This window comes from Barbatula barbatula (assembly GCF_947034865.1).
Source record: "Barbatula barbatula genome assembly, chromosome: 17".
In the NCBI taxonomy this organism is placed as follows: Eukaryota; Metazoa; Chordata; class Actinopteri; order Cypriniformes; family Nemacheilidae; genus Barbatula; species Barbatula barbatula.
In genome coordinates, this window is record NC_136780.1 from 6,398,000 (window position 1) to 6,420,724 (window position 22,725).

Consider the following 22,725-nt stretch of genomic DNA (forward strand, 5'->3'; position numbering starts at 1 on the left):
AAGACCCAAAAATCTAAATTCTAGACCACAAAAGACGACATTTTGAAGAACGCTGCAACCAAACAACATTAGGCTCTATAGACTTTAATTGTATGGACAAAAAGAATGACTTTTCTCAAAATGCCTTCCACAGTAGAAAGAGTCACATATATGTTTTAAAACACATGAGGGTGAATCATTAATGCTAGAATTTTAATTTTTGGGTGACCTATCCCTTTAACACTGGATACAGTATGACATTCGTAAAGGCAAGCTAATAAACCAAATAAACTCCATTATCAACATCACAGAGCACTGTATCATATCATTAAACATTTCATTCAAAGCACTGGCTCTCTCAGAACAGACTGATGATTACGGTCATTAATAGATAATGGTGAATGTGAGGCCCGTGTAAGGAAAAAGATGAATGCAAAATGAATGTCTGAAGATTTTTTTCAAGGACCTTTTTAGAACATGAAGATAATCATCTATCAGATCAGCCATCACTCACACCACAGGATTATGAGCTACTCCGCAGGAGTTCACCATCTGTACCTGGTCTTGCCAACTGACACCGCAAAAGGCCCACGTTTATGGCTCCACTTATCAGCACTATCGTGAGATCAAACGGTCTTCTTTATTAATGTATTGCTTAGATCACATTACTGTATAAGAAGGGTCCAAGAGGATGGTGGAAATTTGTATTGGCTCGGGAACTGTGTGTCGGAAGCAGCTGGCAGCTATGGGTAGCTGGGCACCGCTGTACCACCCTAGTGCCAAACCCTGGAGCTAGATGACCTTGGAGAGGTGGAAAAGGTTGAAGGAAGTGGGAAAACATCTTTAATTCACAAGCACGCACACACACACAACTACAGTATGTTGAAAAGACCAGTATATCTTTTTGAAACTAGTTAAAGGTACAGTTTGTGAAAACTGCCGCTAGAGGTCTTAATATAAAAATAACAATGCCTTAGCTTGATGGCGCTGTGAAGGAGCGCAATCAATCAGACGGGTACAAGACATCATGTTAGCGGATGAGGCAAAGTAATAAAGTTTTATAAATGTTGATAGTAAATAAGTGGCAGCTCAAAACAAGCTAATGGCTTGCTAGACGCCTGACACTTGACACTTCTTCCGCATTTGTCCATGACACTGTTGTCATGGGGTTTCTACGTCAGTAAAGGGCGGTTACAAAGAGTAACGCGGATATGACGGCATTGACAGGCGACTGCACAGCCCCGTGTCACTGTTTAGAATAACGATTTACAAGTATTTGGAAACATTTGCGATATTGTAAATACACAGCTAAACAAAATATATAATACTGGCCAAGTGTTTTTTGGATATTTTACTGCAAAATTGTTACAAACTGCACCTTTAACCAAAAAAAATTTAATTCCAAAAAACACAACGTGCAAAGTATTTTCACCAGGAAAGAATCTGAACGTGAGGATATACAGCATTATGAAAATTGACGTAACTGCTGGATGATTTGAGTTAGCAGTTGAGCCCACGCAATGGCACTTACAGGTCACATATGAAAGATACACATCATGTTGGTGCAGGACCTCAATCTCAGATTACTCGGCTCATTAAACCCAGTCTTCTCCCATGAGCCCTGTGCCTCCAAATCTCACATTGAAAGACAAAATTAAAGGACAGAAGGAAGGGGGGGGCAGTGATGAGAGATGACAGCTCAGGCTGTAATCCCTTCCCCCATTAAATCACACAGCTGCCCGATCGATCAATCACCTATCAGCCCACTCCAAGATGAGACGAGCCGTTGAAAGATTGTAATCATCATAATCCAGTGGAACATTTATGACCTTCTTTAGAAGCCCAAACTTTGTGTTTTGTCAAAAATCATGAAGGACACAAAGCTTTATGATTTTTTTGATTATTAAAATGGTAAATGCTGATGGTACAACGTTTCATTTTATTACAGTAGTAGTAGTAACACAAAGATTGTACATCAAATCACTTGGACTTACATCAGCACCATTATTACAAACCAATCAGAAGGTGGCTGTTTCAGCAGCCAATAATAAACCGACTGTGCATCCGTTAACCTTTAACAAATGTCATCAAAAGAAAATGAATCGCGTCAACGAATCAAACCTTTCAGTACCACACGGTAGAAGACAAGACTGCGTGGTGTGACCTTAGTGTTTAGCTTGGTTCATTGGGACTGAGAGGTGCTGAATGTTGTGCGATTAGCCCAGTCGCACACCCACTCCTGAGGGAGCCAGCTGTCAATCAAACCACTACCCGGTAACATGTATTCAAACAAAAGACGGTAACTAGGTGACCAAGTCAAGCATGACTGACTTAAAGGGAATAATGGAGGAAGGGAGGGGTCTGGGGGACGGCGAATCTCTGATATCAATGCAACCAGTGCCTGTGCTTCAGGCAAACACTGCTTGAACCCTAACATGCTGATAAGAGTCTTATACATTTAGGCTTACATGACCACAATTGCTGATTTGAAAGAGATTGACAACCGTCAGGAGTGTAAGTCTCTTGTGCAGCTGGTGGTGATAGTATCAAGCCCTCATTACCTAAGGTCATAGACTAAACATCATTGATGCCTGCAGCTGGGGAGTACCAATGGCAATGATGTGCCTTCCGCAGAACAGATGTGCAGACAACACAAAAAGAAACAATGGCGTAGTTTCAATGCCTCCTAGAATTGATGCACCATTCCACATAAACAGATTTGGTAATATCACGCCTCCAGCGATTGAAGCGCAAGCAAATAATTATCTTGGTGAAACAGAGTGTGTGAAGCTTCACGTACAGCATATTCTGCTTGATTATCAGTGGAAATGTGAAGAATATAATCACTGAAAGTTGCGAGTGAAAAGAAATCACAGCAAAGGTTATGCGGATCACAGATTTCTGCAAATTACAGCATTCGTAGACTTCTTAATTTGAGGACATCAGGGGAAAAGGATGCGTTCTCATTAAAGAATATTTATAATGGAAAATGTGTAATTCCAGCAGGACGAAGTGAGATGTGGTATAATCTTTAGCAGAGCAACTCACTGACCACTGCAGCTTGAGAGCGGAAAGTTACATTTCTGTTATTCCTGGTATTCTTATTGCTGGTATTCTTATTGCTATCATACAGCTGGATTACGGTAAAAATTTACTTGATCCCTATAGCCTTACATGCTTGTCTTTCTAACACCAGTCAGGAGCAGTGCTCCAATTTCATTGTATGTAACATATAAAATCACAATAAAGGCGTTTCTATTCTATTCTATTCTATATGCTAATGGAAAGTTTGCAGTTACCGTACGTATAGCAACTCGGCATATTAATATCAAATGAACAGAGTTTAAATTGTATGGTGAAGAAATTCTCTCGATTGAATTATCATCTGCAAATATTTCTTCTTCAAGTGACTGGTGAAAAATTTGTAAAAGTATGCATCGACCCATTCTCACTATCAAGCATGTTCTGTGGTTGAAAATTTGCAGCCTCAATATGACAGGAATTATCCAGTGAGAGTCATCTGTACGATATTTGTTTATAAGGGCTGGGTTCCGTCGTGCCTCCTCTTTAAATATTTACCACCTCCAACTGTGAAGATGCGTGTCAGAGCCCGCAGAAGAGAGGGGGGGAGAATAAATGAATACACACTTGCCCTCCACCCCGAGACCTCCCCGAGGGTCTGTCTGTCTGGAAAGCCAAACGACCAGGAAAGACAGACAGATCTGAAAGAAGAGAGCGGGGAATAGGCGGTGGAACAGTGAGGTGACTGAAAGTAATAGGAAAAAAGGAGTGGCAAGAGACAAGGAGATGCAGAGGGGGGTCTGTAAATTGCAGAGACCCCCTTCAGGGTAAATTATTTATAACCTGGCCTTCCTGTCGGTGCAGTTTGCCCTAAATTCACCTAGATTCATAATTCATAACAGTTTGTGTGCCAGATATTTGGTCTGGGGCCAGATTGGCCCTGTTTGTCACAGTGTCTGGTTCTTCTTGAAAATCAGCATCTCTTAGGTATGAACCTGTTGCAGGTAGCTCGAGGGTTCGGTCTGTAATGAGAGATACATAGAGCAGAAAAGCGTCACACAACAGGCTGCATGCTAGATTACAGATTATGTTGATCTCATTACACAGAGGTGATAGAAGTGAAAGCAGCACTTATTACACCCTAATAAAAAGTCAATATTCTATCGAGACCATGTGATGATGATCTTTTGAGAATCTTTAAGGGAAGATAAACAGGACTCTGACTTTACATCCCCTTGTATCTTGCAAACACCCTCTGCTCTTCTCCTGGATCTAGATTGTTCTATATCACACACATATTGCCACACTGCTGACTTCAGGCAAGATTTTTTGCTTTATTGACTTGACATCTTTTGTGGTTTACTCAAGGGTCCCCTGTGTGGAGGTGGCCTCTCATCTTCATAAAGGCCTCTGATGTGCATCGACAGCACTGCAGAGCAAAGCAGACCAGAGAGCCGCCCTAACCACCTGACAACTGACCTGCATTTAGATCCGAACTGATGCAATGTTTGTGGAACACTGAATCAGCCTGAACTACGGGAAAATATTTTTTTATTTCACTTGTTCATTTCATATTCTCAGTGTCTATTTAGGCTAAGGGTTAATATGAAAGGAAAAAAATTCTATAGAAAATAAAGGTTGTCAGAGGTGCTGCTGCCCACTCACTCTATCCCCGTTGTCATGGCAACGGGGTCTCCACAGCATCTCCCCCATACAGTACATGGACATACAAATTCAGTTATTCACACGCACGTGTGCACACGCAGAATCTGATAGGGAATCGTGTAGCTACTGTATGATAAAGACTGCAGGTTCGTAATACACTTGTATGCTTTAAAGTCTGAGTCTTGCACACACACTACAGATAAAATTTTTGCTTTGTAAAGCACTCAGTTGATGACATGACAGGCAATCCAGAAAAAAATCTGTTCTGTTGTATCAGTCTGTTTTCTAAGAGCGATCAGCCACCAGGTTTTATTTATTGATGTTGTTCCCTTAAGGCACAATAAAAACAGAGGGAATAAAAGAAGCTGTGAATAATTCAAGTAAAGAAGTGTGTTTCATTAGGTCTGAAATGCGGGTATAGACGTTTCCAACAGAGTTTGGGGGGATGGGAGGGAGAGACGCCCCAAGATCAAAGATGCTCTGATTGAATAATACTATTAAAAATGTATTGACGGAAAGAGTGCACAGGAAACGTGGGAACATGGTTTCTAAAAAATGACAACGTTTAGAGAAAAATAACAAGGGGATCACCACAAAATTTTATAGAGCTGACAGCAACATGTGTAGCTCCATGTGGATTGGTAATGGATGTAGATATTCAGATCTTAAGAGGTTTAGTAAGCCGGTTTCGCTGACATTTACAAGGAAGCACCAAAAATGTTTTGCATATAGTGTATAAAATGATCTTTTATTATACTTGTTTACAACTACCACTGAATCTCTTACAGATCCAAACTGGATAATTGTACAGTCTACTCGTGGATTAAAAATGACGTTTTTCTTTTAATACTGTTTTGGGAAAAAGTAAATTGATGTCAACAGTTCAAATCAAAGCACTTCATTGGTTTGGAACAACCGCCTACAGATTCACTGGCACAGATTCGCATCTAATGGGCCACATTGACTTTGTTAGCGTCATTTGGAATGACATACTAAGCCTGTGAAACCCCAGCGTTCATTAAAGAAACACCTCTGGTGCTTTGGGACGACACATGACATGCACACTTGGCCGGTCACCCAATTACAAATTTTACCCAATTTCCACGAACCAGCAACGATGACTAATCTCTAAAGACATTGAGAAATTCAACAGTAAAGAGGTAATTAATATGACAAATGTTGCTTTAAAGCTCATCGAGTGACATGCTAGCATGGGACAGATGCGAGTCAGATGTGGGAAGGGGGTCGGGCTCATGAAAAGCTACACGGAGTCAACATTAGCTCTGTAAATGCGGCAATCATAGCTTTATGAAATTAAGCGGAAAACCCATTACCACTGACCTTCTGTCTATACTCCCCGTCAGTCCACTTGTGTCAGGGACGACCATCTTTTTGGTGTGTAGTATATAGCGTCTCAGATGTCTAAATTCAACCATGACTTTGACCATCGCTACAGATTTTTCTCTTTTGATGCAGAACCCGATGTTTTCCAGCTGTATTGAGCCTGGATTGCTTTTCTCAGGGGCTGTCAAGGAGGTCAGGATTGAACCCGATGAGACAGGTTGAGGGCATTTAAAGGAGCTGTCTGCTGTGGACAGACACATAGTGTTCTACACTGACAGACATAGAATGGGGCATTTGACCCAGGCAATGAACCAATCAGAGACAGATTTAAATAATTCACATAAAAGTTGGGGTTTGTTCTTCTTGAATGTTGAATGGTTTCTACGATCTAAGTTTAAAGAGCGCTGATATATAATACATATGGAAACCATAGGTTGGCTGATTTCTGAAGAGTACACGATGTGGCTAACAACATTGATTGGTTTGTATGAGCAGTCCGATAAGTCAATGTCTGGACGGAACGTGACCACCTGAACAACGAAAGAGATTAAAGGTCCAGTGTATGAAGTGTAGCGGCACCTGGACATAGTTATGTACATTATATTTAATTTCTGTCAATAGATCTTGCAAAAAATACACATTGGACCTTAAATTGGGAAAATGTTTTTTCAGAATTTTGCCAGTCCATAGGTCATTGTTTCTTAACCAGGGGGTCTCCAAACATCACTCAATATAACTTTAAATTAATTAGAAAAAGACAAAACAAGCATTAAAAATACACTTAAATGAAAACAATATTTTTTTATTTGTGTTTGGTTATTTTAAATAACAAACGGACATCTTTCAAGCTCTACAATATTTTCTTGGGTAACTTGAAAGTGGGGGACCTTCAGATACTGTTGTAAAAAAATGTAGACACAGATCATTTAAAAGGACAACAATGACTTTCAAGACAGCCACCTACTGTAACACAGCAGAAGAGAAAGCAATTGCAGACTACAACACATTTGTGCTAAACAGTCCCCCCCACCCGGCCAAAAAATATTATTCGGTTAATTTAAATAGCCTAGTCAACAACCTTGTTAAAGGCTGAAAAACACTTTTTTAACATAACAATAACATTGAGTACAGAAAATTAGCGTGTCACAGCAACCCAACACAGGATAATTACACCCAGCACATCTCTGAGCACGGCAACTCAATTCATCCTTAATAAGGTCTGGACCACACAATTGTACGAGCGCATATCATTAGCATCCCCCGTGCTGTAGCTGGCTCACAATCTGAGGGCTCCCGTGTGATGGAGATGGGGTTCTGGCTGTCAGTAAGTGTGCATGAGCGTGCACGGAGGTGTTAGAGGTCCCCTGGGTTCAGCGATAAGTGGAGAACACTGGGGGGAAAGCAGCTGTCGAGGGGTCGTGTGACACGTGGGGACCATGTCAGACGCTCCCCAGGGGAACGCACGCACACACAGTACACACCCTCATCCAAACTAGATTGATGGACAGCCCTTCTACACTACCAGGCCTTATTAGACTGCAAAACATGCATCACAGAACAACGCCCATGATGAGCCTTTTCAAAAGGTGGTAGAGCAGAATAGCAACACCAAGGCTATAGGTTCGAATCTCAAGGGAGGTAGGGATGCTCAAACGGTGTGTTTTGAAACTAAACATTGAATACTTTTGTCTGCGCATATAAAGCTGAAAAAGGAGAAAGAGTTTTAACGTTGGAAAATGCAAGCAGATCGGATTTTAAATAAATAAATGTAAATGCAAAGCACTTACCCTTAAAGCACTATATAGGAAAACCATCCAAGTACTCAAAGCCAAGCAGTTATTCAAGTCCATTTGTCTTGGACGCTATCAGCCATTTTAGCTTTGGATTATTCATGACGCACCATAACTTGCTTCATTATCTCGAAAGGCGAATCACCAAGATTCCTTCTGCTGCAGCGGATGGAAAAATCGGCAGGTGAATCTAGACTACGTCTCATCTGCATAAGTGCTCTTATATGCAAACGAGACGTATTGACAGGTCAAGGTCAGACCCACTTTAGTATGCCACAGGATTTGCATTCAGAGACACACACATGAAAGTGAAACAAAATTGGCCGAGGTAAACGGAAGGATGCGGTTGAAATTATCAGATGTTCTGATCATTAAACCCCACGATTATGCTCACCAGAGGAACCTGTCTGCACCAGCTCCATTAACTTTGCTGAAAGTTGTAAAAGTACTGCATGCTCCTAAGTGCTCCAGATATAATCGACGCAAGCATCTCTCGGGAACTGCGAATAGAGATAGAGAGAGAGAATGTAATGGGTGAGCAGTCACCATCGCCTGCAGGCTCTGCTTGTCTTCCATAGGTCGAGTGGAGAAGTGATATGTGAAGATTGAGTTGAGATATTTATTCTGAATGTGCTAATGCTTTTCTGTGTGGATCTAATCTGCACTGAAGACGTTTAGAACCAATTTATGTCTTTCCAGTTCTCACACATGCACACAAACGCACACACATCAGGCTCTGAACAACAGATGACAAGGGAAATCAGTTTGAACCGATTTGACTGCCATTCAAATGTCTTTTTCAGAATAGTGAGAAAATGGGGTCATGTTGGCTTGACAGTATGCTGTGAAATGGATACGTCATGCCATACTCCATACCATAAGGGCTCGTGCGTTTGAACAGGATGCTTAAGCCGAGACCAGTGTAAAAAAACACAATTATGTATTCTGATGGAGAACGGACCGCAGCGCTGTCCAATACTGTGACGCTAGCAACGTGTCAATACTAGCCTGCCTGTCTCTTTTTTCACACCAATCACCATGACAACCTTCTGACTCTAGCGGCACGCAGCCATACACCTCCCTTCCCCCATTTCCCTCTCTCTCTGCTCATCTGTCGCTCTTTTTTTCCTGGCACAACTTCCTTTTTTTCTCTTATGTTTCCCAAAGCACCTGGATGGTTGTCATGACATAGTTTATTTCATGTTCAAGCTGTTCATGGTTGAAGCAGACAACCATCTTAATATGTACATTCATACAGTAGTATTAACACTGCACATCTGCTAAGTATAAGTAAGCAATATTAGAGGAGTTGCACATCTGTAAATTGGCCACATGTGAAATTATTTTCTTATGATTTAAACCGCCTGTACCTTTGTCAATGTTTTTTTGCTGTGCTTATAACAATTTAATACCATGACGGACAGACAGTGTTACTAGGCAGTGCACATCGTGTCTGATCACTGATAAAGATTAAAACTGTTAACAGTGTTATAGACGATTTCAGCGGCAACAACATAAACACACTTTATGTGGCCCAAACTTAACTTCTGGTAGCCCTCCACAAAGAATCCATAACGGTTGCGTAGTTTTAATTTCATTTAATATAATTTATATACAATAAAATATGAATGCACATGAATATTTATATGAATTAATAATTAAAATTGTTATATTATAACCAAAATAAGACCAGAAGGTAACTTCGGGCCAGGTGCGTACAGCCGATATAACCATCTTAAGTACATTTTGTTATAAAACATGGGGCTGTCATAGTGCATTTTGGAATGTAGCTTGTCCAATCAGGTGAAAGGATCGGACTGGTATTAGTTGTTATTGAATGTAATTTTATACACTGCTCATTAATGACTTTGCAGAACAGAACTTAATGTACAAATAGTCATTATGGTGAACATTGCTGTATACTGAAATATAATCTGGGAAATGTTGCTGTTGTCTTAAAGAATTTGAAGTTCACGCACAAAGCATGTCACAGCAGATTTTGTCTGAGACAAAATATGAGTGTAAAACGTTTGTCATTGGTACAGAACATTATTGTATTGCTGTCATCTGCTTAAAGACCAGCGATATTATTTTTCAACATTATAACACATTTGATAGATATTACAGAAGATTAGAAAACCAGAATTAATGGGTTTTCACTGCATTCTAATCTCAGTACATTCAGAGAAATAAAGAGAAAACTGCTCAGAACCATCCCAAAAATTGTATTGCAAAATATCACAGCTGTAGAGAAAATTTCTCAAACATGTTGTTCTAATCTGTTGTATCTCTGTGTTTAGTTTTGACTAAAACAGGTAACTGTATGCAACGTTTTTATAAAGCTTTTAAAATGTACATAGCATTGTATTATGTTCGTTGTTTAAAGTGGTAAAACAATTTGAACATACGTTTTATTTTGACACTTTTCCTGTTATCTTTAGTACTGTTAAAACATAAAATGCAATACTTTCCAAATAGCCAAATTATGGGTAAAAATGTTTGTAGGAAATGTCTTCATCTAACTTTCTTAAATGTCAAGCTCCCACATACAGTATAATAAGATAAGGGCATATAGGTGGGAGGGTTTGTTCTTGTTAACTCGCCGTCTCCATCAATATCTCCAGTTAATCTCGCTTCCTCTAACTTCCCATTTCCCACTCAAATGTCTGTTTCTCTCTAGTCATCAGCGAGACACTAAAAAGCTTCTGTATCGCTCAGCATCCCCGCACTCAGCACACATCCTCCATCACCGTACAAACAGATTGTACTCTGTGTTCCATTAATAAAACCCAAGAGACCTTAACTTCCTACTGACAACAACAAACATATTGTTTCCACTTTATTTCCCTAAACATGTGTTGAAACTGTTCGTGTGTAACTTCTCAAACCCTCAGATTAATTTAACACAAAAGATATAAACTACCCATTCTTTTGCAGTCTGGTTGAAATCAATCATGTAGTGATTTTTAGCATGGCTGCCCATAGGTCATACCATCATCCTCCTCCAACAAATATGTCCCTATAACAGGATGATTTTACCCAGCGGCGAATCTAATTATGACTGAGAGCAAGTACAGTAGCGCTCCATTTCAGACTCAGCGGTCGCATTCTTTCGACACTCGCTGACTTAGACCCATCAAAGGCGCCGTTATTTACAGCAACCCGCCTGGATTCAAGTCATGGTATGATACTGGACTTCAGAATGTTTGGTATCAAAGCACGCAATTTAGTTTTTATGTAGGCTACTCTGTGGACTGTGTGAAATGTGACAAAGCCTTTCGTATTTGTAATCTCCTTCTTGTCCACCTCCAATCGCATCAGTAATCTTGGGGCAGTCTGTCCTTGCTTTCTTGAGCGAGAGAGAGCGGGAGAGAGTGAGCGAGAGCGAGAGAGCGAGAGAGAGCACATAAGGGAACAGCACTGACCTTTCCCGGTCGTTACAGAACCAGCTGAAATTCCATAGAACGAATGTTTGGCTACATAGATCTGAAACCAGTTGTAATCCAGCGGGTCAGAACTGGTTTAAGAAGAAGGTCCTTTTTGAAATCATTAAATTAAACATTTTGTCATCATTTACTCACCCTCTTGTGGTTTCAAACCAATATGAATGTTATGAATTTTACATTGACATTGTAAGAGGAACACAGGCAGGATCAACTATTATTTTGTGTTACAATTGGGAAGAAAAGGCCACATGTTAGGTTTGAAACAACATAATGGGAGTAAAACGATAAAAAATCGATTTAATTATATAAACACATTTGTAAACAATTGCATTAATGATGACCCCTTTTTGTAAAGTATCGTAATAAAGGATTATGCACATTCTTACATTAACAAAAGAGGAATGGAATTGAACAACATTCATTACTTATTAAACAATTATTTCATTTCAATATATAATTGATTTGCATGAAGGCATACGACATCATGTTGTCGTTCTGTATACTGAGTTTTCTGAAGCTGACGAAATTCATGAGTTTGACTGGATGTACAGCCTTCAACAGAAGCAACAAAACCCATCATTAGCGTGTTTGAAAGATTTTGCTATTCAAACTACGCACAATTACATGGATAGTTACGCTCAACTATTTGCATTTAGCAATATTTCTCCCTTCTGTCTGCAAGCCTTTTTAAAACCACTGACATTCAAAAAAAAATCTCGCACACACGATAGAACAGATGGAAGAACGAAAGAGCCAGAAAACCCCGCCATATCATCCCTCTAATTTAATTAAGATTTCATGATGGTCCATAATCCATTCTGTTCAAGATGCCCGATTCAGGATTGGTCCGCATATTCGACCCCGAGTCAACCTTTATTCTTCAAAACGAGGTTAGCCAACTTCCACATCCAAGCAATGAGAGACATTATCAATGGAATTAGAGATGATCGAGTTACGAGCATCACGGTTTATGTGACAGATCCACTTCGGCTCGACCAGTGGAGAGATTGCAGTGGGAAGCCTTCCACGATGCTTAACGGAGCGTGCGAACCGCATCCGTAGCAACAGAAGCTTACATGTCACAGGAATTTACAATTCTTTGTAGTTTCTGGTACACAAGAGGGGCATTGAAATGCGTGTCTAATCCTTATAAAAATAAACCAGACAGGTGGTTCAGCAGTCGCATCTCTGCAGGAGAAGGAAACCAACCAAGACCAAGACTAAATATTGGAAGGGTGAGCGTGTGAGAAGGAAACCGGGAGTGTTTGACAACAGACGCAGCGGTGTTCTTTCAGCCTTAAGGAGAGGGAAGTTAGACTACATAGTGTAAATATTTAGCAGTTTGCCATGCAAGATTTTTTTCAATCAGCTAAAGGACATTTTCTAATTAGCGTCAGAAGCTGATGAGATAAGCAGGAGGTTATTTCCAGCAGGGAGTGTGTGTGATTGCTTACGTTATCATGTGTGCGTGTGTCTATGCAGTTTGTCATAGTTTATCACTGTCAGCTTTGACATTTTAATTGACACAGCATCATATCTCTCTCTCTCTCTCTCTCGCTCTCTCTCTCTCTCTCTCTCACACACACACGCAGCTTCTTTAAATAAAAATCCTGTTTTCCCTCCACATTAACATTCATTTTGCATCAACTCCTTACTTATTCCCTGTCAACCCCCTCACAGTTCTGTTCCCCTGATTCTCCTCAAACAGCTCATTTCCTGTCCCATCATGACACTCTCTCATTCATAATGTGCGTCTTCATCCTGAGCCCCCACCCCTCCCCCTAAGGTCATTCGATTGTCCGACTGCATAATTACCGCAGTCAGCTTGTTAGCATGCTTTAAGACCCTTTATCTGATCTCTCTCCTTGCGTTGCATCTTTCTTTTCCCCTCGTCCCACGATAAAGGCATTTTTCAGCATACCCCAATTTGCCACCACTAGCTCCTTGGTAAAACATAACTCTCGCTTCATGCTGATGCCCTTTCATCTGCCGTTTCTCATTCCGAGCATGCATGCGGAAGAACATCTTAAGTTTGTTGTTGTTTATCAGCGTTCCTTTTCCCTGAAGTGAGATAGCGCGGTTAATTTTGCAGTGGTGCAGTGCAGTCACACAGACTTCTCCACTGCAGGGGCAAATCGACTGTTATCTACTGCCTCCAAGAATGCATGATATGCCAGATGGAGCTGGTGAAAGTGGAAATACCTGTGAAGAAGGTACAGCACACACTGCACAAACAAACTAGGGTGTGATAACGTTTCTAGTAAAAAACGTAATGTATATATTGGAGAGTAGGACAAGCTAGAAATAAAATATTAGAGAGCATGTCTGTAAATACATAACTATTTGTGTGATTTACATAGGAGATTGTTTCTAGGATCATTTTGTCATCGTTTACTCACCCTCTTGTCATTTCAAACCTATGGTACATAAGAAGATATCTTGAAAAATGTTGGAAACCAAACAATGGCGTACCCATTCCAGCAGTTGTCATAATTAATTTTTTGTGCTCTACATAAGAAACAAAGTCATATAGATTTGAAATGACAAGAGGGCGAATACATTTTGGGGTGAAAAATCCCTTTAACATCTTTGTTTGACAACAACCTTTCAAAGCACAGTCGGTGATTACTGGACAATTTGCATAATGTAATTTGCATTGTGTTAGTGTTGTTGGTGTGAAAATCAAAACAAGGAGTAGGTGATAAAGTACTCACACAACACATCACAGTCGAGCATATTACTACAATTTATTTCTAGTCAACTTTTGTCTTTTTTTAAATCAACACACTGCGATCAACACCGTAAACAAAAGGCATCTGTAAAAGTTTTGCTTGTGTTGAGATGGGTGGGGCTGTACAATGATACTGTACGCTGCAGTGTATACATCACAGTGCTGGTCTTTTATACTGTACATCTGTGGGCAGGATCGCTGCCTACTGTCTAGCAACAAAAGTGGGTGGGTTCAGTCAAACAGAACTTGACGCTTATGCAGGAAGTCACAATTGATGCATTGACACCTCAATTACTGTCTGATTCTTTCAAATGCATTCAAACACGAAAGACACCCAAAAGGCGATTCAATTTTCCTCTTCTCCATTAATAATCATCAACCATCAGAACCCTATGGATTCTCTGAGCAAAGGCGGTGTTGTGTCTTTCATTGGTCCCGACTTGGCCCGCCATGCACATCTTTCATGTGTGTTTTTGGATGGTTGGCGTGTGCAGTGTGAAATAGAAAGACACGGTAGGTGAGATTAAATTAGCGGAGTGCATGTGGATCACACTTTCTGGAGCACTGATCCAGCAGTAATGAATATATCATGCCTGACACAATGCTTTCACTCTGCAAGAGCAAACACTTAAAGCCCCAGGCTTGTCACAAAACCACACACAGCAGCTCACAGATTCCATCGGAGTCTTAGCAATGGACTAAAAAGAAGAGTTTAAGAGAAAAGATCAGGAAAAAATGGCAGCAAGAAGAGGAAAACAACACCTAGAACCAGTCCACGACTAGGCCTATGGAGACCAAGACTGAACCTTTCAGACATATTCCAAATACATCAAGTCCTCAAAATATTTAAAAATGTTCAAATTAAAATAATAATATAATTAGAAATGAATAAAAAAAATTATAATATGTTTAAAAAAATCGATATTATAATACATAATAAAAATAAATAAGAATCTTTTTTTAATAACTGCGATTCGACCCAAAAAAAGTATTATTTGTTAATTATGATGAAGGACCCACAGATCTATAATCCTTTTAAAAACATCCTTCCAGTCATTAATATAGCAGACTGTCAGCCCACGGGCACAATATGGTCAACCGTTGCATTGCGGGGTCATCTCGTGAAAAATCTTCTAAACACCAGATTCTCATCACAGTGATGCATACTGTAAATATGAAGAAATATGACAAATATGAGTAACGTCAGCTGTAGGCATCACATGGAGGTTTTGTTAAAATTCTAATTAGTTTGGAAAACTATTTATATTGCTGTTCCCGAAACTTATGAGTATGACTACTCACAACATCTCAATAGACAACACATTTCCTCCACGTTACGAGACAATAAAGACCCCTCACAAAAGGACAGATTCATGTGGAGTTCAAACATTCATTTGGTCCATAATGCGTCTTTCAGTTAAAGGAGATAATAAGTGGAACAGGGGAGGTGTTTGTCAGACAAAGACATGGCTTTAAAACGCCCAACTGTGGGAGGAAATGCGGGTTCAGCTGCACTTGTTTTAGCACAGCTGTATTCTCTTCTTACAGTTTTTTGTTGCTTAGTTGGCGGTCTCATCCTACATGAATTGAATAGAGGAGCCTGTTAACTTCTGCAGTCAAAGTCTACTAGTCAGTCCCATGAGATAAAAAAACGACTCTACTATATTGGTTTATCATCAAATTTTATTTCTGGCTTTTGGTGATTCAATCTCACAGATTTACAGTGACCTCTGTCAGCGTAGTTAATTCCGGCGGCCGTCTCAATTGCACGATTGGTTTCCTTTTTGTGAAGCTTTGTATGCGGAGTTAAAAAAATGCAATTCATTCTGTAGAAGCCATTACTTTGATTAGAGTTCAGAGAAGTGTTTTCTGCCTGGCAATGCATGAATAAAAAACGGCCTTGGAGAGCAAATAAAAATCCCTTGCGAATGTAGGTAAAGTTATAAAGTGGACCATTCAAAGCTAGACATGGCTTTGTTCCATAACTAACACTTTCACATTAAAACTGAATTTTTTTTTATTCAGTTACAGATGAAATTCACTCTCTTATTTATTCGAGTGTGTTCTCTTCAGCCAACCATTTAAAGCTCTTTGTGGGGCTTCATCGTTGACCATCATTGAACTTCACTCAGAATAGTAAGATTCCAAATATTTGGCTTGTTGGGCAACACTTGTATGAAGGTCATTCTGTTAACTAATGTCAATGCATTGGATAAAAGAATGTCAAAGTGTAACATCTGCCCAAAAGAGTGTCAAAGAGGAACATCTCCCACATCTGCCCAAGCCTAAAGGCATAGTTCAACCAAAAATGAAAACTCTGTCATCATTAACTCACCTCTTGTCAAGCCTGTATGACTTTCTTTCAGCAGAGCACAAAAGAAGATATTTAGAAGAATGTTAGTAACCGAACAACAGTGGTAGCCATTAATTTGTGTTTATACAATAGAAGTAAATGGGTACCCTGTTGTTCTGTGTTTTGGTTGAACCATCCTTTTAATTTTTCTGCGCTAATTTTGCTACTTATCATCAACTTGTCTTGAGGAATTTTACATTTCTGCAGAAGCTAGACATCCAGACACCATCCATCTATTAGCACATTCGACTCTAGCTGGCAAGATCGCTTTTTAAAATCACCTCTTGTTTCGACTGTCTGCCCTGCCACAGTCACTGAACTGCTATCTGCACTCCAGTCACTCCAACCACAACCTTCCCAGACATTGCAAATGACTTCAACTAATGTGTCCGTTTCTCAGTGGCAGTCGCCCCTGAGCAAAGTGGTAGCAGCGGATCTTTCCCGGCCACACGTGTTGTGGGCACAGGATGTACCAGCGACACCGAGGCCTTCAGGCAATAACAGGTGGCTGTGGAGACTAACGGGCTGTGCTGTTTATCCCCAGAGCTCCGCATTCACAACAGATGCACTGCATTTACCAAAAGCTGTATTTCCACACCACTGTTATTTCAATGCATGCTGCAACGATGCCGTCAAATGCAGGCTATTAAAGAGACGGATACTGAGAGTAATGTTTTTTTTCCTTGGCCATTCTTTTAATAGGCCCCTCCTTGTTTCTGTAGCCTATTTCCTTCTTGACCTTGCACCCATTCTCTCACTTGGTTGATCCTCACCTCTTCTCAAACAGCAGAAGTGCACATATATTATCGGACCCTGCAAGGGCTTTGCCTGTCAAACGTGACCCCGTCCTCTCTTCTTTCATCTCTCCTAAATCTCTCTAGATAGTCCATCCATCTGTGCACACAGCTCAATTAAAGCCTGGGCCTCTACGGAGAAGATTTCACGGTGGCAGATCATAATTTTCTTTGCAGACGGTGTTTGTGAGGTACTGTAAAAGCAAGAATCAGAGACTGTAAGATGAATGTGGTTTATGAGGAGAGAATGGATAACAGTGCTGTATTTATTTCCGTAAGTCTGCAGTTATGGATCCAAGCACCTCTGTGAAGTCTACAGACACCTTGTCGATAATCAATTCCGAGTGATTTATCTTGGAAAGTCAATGTTGGTGATAGCGACAGGCAAATCCTTGAAATTCCTTTGCAGGGTGATAAACTGAGGATATGTGCCATGGTGATGCTGTGGTATCACGTGAGAAAGAATAAAAGATGGATGAGATATCTTTATTATCCCAAATGTCTTTCCAAGACATCTCCTGCTTGTCATTCGACTCTGCTTGAGTTTCATAAAATATCTAAACAATCTCAAATTGTGCATAGATCTGCCAACACCAAAAGATACTATTAAAATACAGAGATTTCTTAATAAATTCTAACATTACTCATCCATCCACATCCATTTTTTAATCAAATAATCTCCTACTCTACATCAATCATCGTATCAAGAGAATCATCTGTGACAATGTCAATACTCAAAAATGACAAGAAAATCAATTTCGTCTCCTTAGCTATGAAAAGGCAGTAATTGAAATGTTTATTTTGTAAAAGCCATAATACATAAAGCACATTATGGCACAAACTTTCCTAACAGAATGAACGATTTGCAACTTGAGCGCTGTGAACTAGACCCACCCTAAATCAACCATGCTGGCGTACTGCCAGGTGAGTGTGTGTCTGCATTAAAGAGCTGGAAAATAAATGCAGGCCCCACCCAAATCAACCGCTCTTATACATTTCCTATTGCCATCCGGCCCGTCAAAGCATTGTTATTTGTTGTCTTTAACGCACAGACCCCCGACGCAACCAATGCGAGGGGAAGCACTGCAGACCACCGAACACTCAACACCATTTTAGTCTCATGAGTGATTAACAATTACAAAGCCCAGCAAAATGATGGGGGAGGATGGGCCAATAGCCTGGTGTTAATACATACATTATTAATACGACAATGACTCGAATAAAACATGGACTTCTCTTCAATGTAATCAAAACAAACAACATGTATAATTTAGTACAGATTAAAAAATAAGATGGACCAAACAAACAGTGGATCTATGATCTCAGCGTTATTAAATGTCATCAGATAATGTTTGGATAACGTCAAGGTCAATATTAAGACTGGATTGATGGTAATATGCAACCTGCCCATCATATGCAGACGTGCACCAACTTGCACTAATATGAACAGTCTTGCATTAAAGATGAAAATAGAGGAGCCTGTTGCTGTAATCACATGGGATGTGTACAAACCCACAAGAGAACTGTATCTGTTTACGAGACACTGCAAGTCAGGGATGGAGGCAGTATTTTTAAACGGCATATGCAAATACACCTACAAAGAAATTATCGTCAGTTATCATAACACCTCAGGGTTTTTGTCCTCATCTTACATGCCAAAGTAAAGAAAAATTATATTCGCCTGCTGTGAAGACCATAATGGCATGCACAAAAACAACAATTGCTGCAGTTATTTAAATGGAAAAGATTCCGTTTCAAAGATCACAGACCAAACCCACTCCACCTCACCACACCTACAGTCCCAAAGGTGTGAACATTTACCAACACCACTGATCTGCAAAAACAAACCAGTTCGGTTTGACATACATCAGACACTTAACGCTATTGACATTTCTCACAGACAAACTTCTCTTCTTACCTCTGCAGATCTGAAACGGCTTCAGGTTTCCGTCCTCCTCCGGCCCTTCTGAACGTCTGCCGTTTTCTTGCTTCCCTGAAGGTTCTTGCGTCTCTTGCTCCGTGTCAGATTGATTGTGGCCTCCCTTCACTGCTGATGCTGCAGTGCGAGGAAAACACACCCTCTCCGGCTCCCCCCGCTCCGATTGGCTGCCGTGTGGAGGCAGTGACATCACCCTTTTTTTCCTCTTGCTCCGTGCCTTCAATCTCTGACCATTTCTTTATTGTGTCTATCTTGTTTTCAGCTTTGCATTCCCTTGGTGCCAAACGAAAAATGTCGGTGATTTCATTTGTGATTGGCAGGATCTGTTTGAAGCAGAGGGGGAAGAGTCAGTCATGCGGAGGAGTGATGACATGTTAAATGCACAGAGCTCTTCTACAGCACCATTAAAGCTTTCTTGCGGGTGGTTTGGTGGGCGTAAGTAATGAGGATGGGAAATATATGTTATGCTAATTAGCGCATTGTTATGCAGCATTTGTAAGGTGGTACTGGAAAGCTTTCTGTCTGTCCTTCTCTCTCCTCATGACAGCAGGATCAAATGCTGCAACGGACGAGACAGGAATGTGGATAGAGACTGAAAAAAAAACACAGTCTTAACCTGTTTTAGGTCTTGTATTTTAATTTATCTAAGCACTTCTTTAAACAAGGTACATTCACTCAAATTGCCTTTTTCCTGAGATTTAAGCATCAATCTACATCATTTACCTAAAGGGATAGTTCACCTTCAAAATAAAAAGTCTGTATTTTGTTACACGCCAAACCTGTAAGCGTTTCGTTCATCTGCAGAACACAAAAGAAGGTATTTTGAAACTGGACTTGACTTGGTTTTGTGTCCATACAAAGACGTCAATGGGGACAAACAGTTTTTGGTTACCAACATTCTAAAAAATATCTTCTCTTGGGTTTTGGGAAGAAAAGAGGAAAGAAAAATCACAGATTTAAAATGACAACTGGGTAAATGGTGACAGAATTTTCATTTTGAAAGTGAACTATCCCTTTAATCTACTTATCTTTAATAAAAATAAAGGAACAAATGCCAAATGGTGTAAAACAATTATTCAAAATTCTTTGAAAGAGAAATATTTTGGGGCATTTTGACATTTCACATCTTATAGTAGTAGGAAAACAAAGGGATTAATCTTGGAGACACAATATGAGAAGTGCTACACACATTTTCAAATCTTTTTTAAAACAATACCTCTTTGGAAGGAAAAAAAGGTTTTGTGGCAGCGTACTGTAGATGAAAGATAACAAATGAGTGAGTGAAACAAGAGTGAGAAAAACTTTGATTTACTTTAAATCTCTTCAGCCACTGCAGAGCCTGATATATAGTGACTAAAAGAGGCTTCCTCAAACTAGTGAATGGTTGAATAGCAAATGAATCTCAAACAATTTGACCCACGAGGAAAAGGGACACGAAGCGACATGGCAGATTTTTCCATAGATTCTCATGCTTGGTGGAAAAGTTCTCCAGATAAACCACTGGTTCTATTTTTATTAAAGTGTCACAGACGTGCTCCTATCTTCTCATCGAAACAAACCTTTCACAGCATGCAAGCACACAGCAGAAACGACGGTCCAGTAAAGGTCAGTGTTTCTAAGGTGTACCAGAATAAATGTGCAATGAGACGATCTCTTTGTTATGTGTGACATTACCTGGCTGCGTATTCAATGCCACACGTAAAAACCCACAGGAAGAGGCATTCCTGCAGTGCCTCTTGATACACAAATGGTGAAAAGCACCAGTCGCTACCCTTTAACCGAAAAATATCGCCCAGCCTTCTGTTAAAGGACCCCGATTTGTGACAGATCCACAAGCACATCCTATAAAAAGGGAATCGGGCAGGACAAATGAGGCTTGAAGGTACATTTTGAAAATCTTGTGCAGGGAGTTGCCAGTTTGCATTAATACCATCAAATGCCATAACAAAAGCACATGCAAAACAGCTGCTTTGTATAAGCACGATTTGCAAGCACCACAAGAAGACTGTCACCCACCAAATTGTTTGGGAATTTTAGTAGGAAAGAGCTGGGCTTTAATCTGAAAGAGTGGCACAATAAAGATCTAATAGCAGATAATCTGTATGTGAAACCATTGCATGCATTATCATAAATGACTTAAAATGACTGTTTTAGGTGAGTAGTGTTTTGTTAATGACTTTGTTAAGGGAATCAAGACAAAATCTGGGAAATGGATTTAAAGGTGCTGTGTGTAATTTTTGGAGGATCTATTGACAGAAGTGCAATATAATGTCACCATGTCTTTCGAGGTGTTTAAAGACCTTACATAAAGAAGCATTATGTTTTATTACGGTACCTTAGAATGAGCTCTTTCTATCTACACACAGGGTGTGTGCCCTTGCATGGAAATTCGCCATGCCAATTCTACAGTATCCCTAAACGGACAAAGAGGGTGCGAAAACGTGATGACATCTCGAAAGGCAGGAGCGCAATGAGCCATTGGTTGCAATTCGCAACATCACCACAAGATGCCACTTTATTTCATACACTGGACCTTTAAAATATGCCAGATATAAACCTTTTCCTGTTTTGTAAGCACATGCACAACCTGACTTCCCATGGGATTGACTGACTCTCATTTTAAAAACTCCTTTTATTTAAATAGGTAAAAACTGCACTCAATTTACATTGCGAAAATGCTTTTGTAAAAATTTTTCAGCAAAAAACACAAATGAGTTGACTGCATAATTCTAGTTACATTTTAACATGACTGCCTAATTGCAGTTAAGTATGAGTTTTGATCCAACATTACCTCATTAGCTTGAGAAGCCACAGGCTAAGCTCCGCCTCTGTCATTACCCTTCAATTACTATTAAATGACTAATATCAGGTCAAACCATCAGCATGACCTCACATTCATTTTAATAAATTCAATTCATCAATTAGCTGCCTGCAAATAACATAGCTTCAGCAGTGACCTCAAAACCAGTCTTATGTTGTACTGCGGCCATTTATATTGTAAACTGGAAAAAGTCAAGGAGACTTTGCCGTCTGCATTACTGGTTGATGTTCAGGTCTGCCGGCTGTTTTGTAATAGACTGATGATCTTGGTTAATCGAGTCTTGTGGTCACTAATGCACACGGAAACAACAAGGAGGGGGTTGTTTCATTCTGTTCCTAGGAAGCAGTTTCCTCTGGATGTAAAGTGGGGCAAGCTATGACGTCTGTGGTTCTTGTGCAGCAGCAGAAGAAACCGGCTCTGAATATACGGAGCGAGGGAGATGAGAGAACAGAGCTAGACAGGAAGTCAGACAGGAGTGTTTGATTTATAATGGCACTGCTAGAATGCGAAGTCTGTTCAGAAGTTAATTTGACTATGATGTCATGCGAGCCTCTGTTTCTGTTCTTGTGGAAAGATGTTCTGCAAGTCTCTGATATGAGCAAAGGCAGAAAAGCGATTGAATCCAAAACAGGGAAAACGTTTTAAAGGCGGTGCTTTGACTCGTGAAGTGAGCAGAGCTTGATTAGTGGGACATGTGATGACATTTTTAATTGAATTAATATTGGGTTGCAAGGGACCCGTCGTGTTTTATGGTTTTTAGAGACAAACAGGGGGCCCGCATAATACATGTTTTTGAATTTGTTACCTGGGCCATTTCCAAAATGGTCACAAACCTGTTCCTT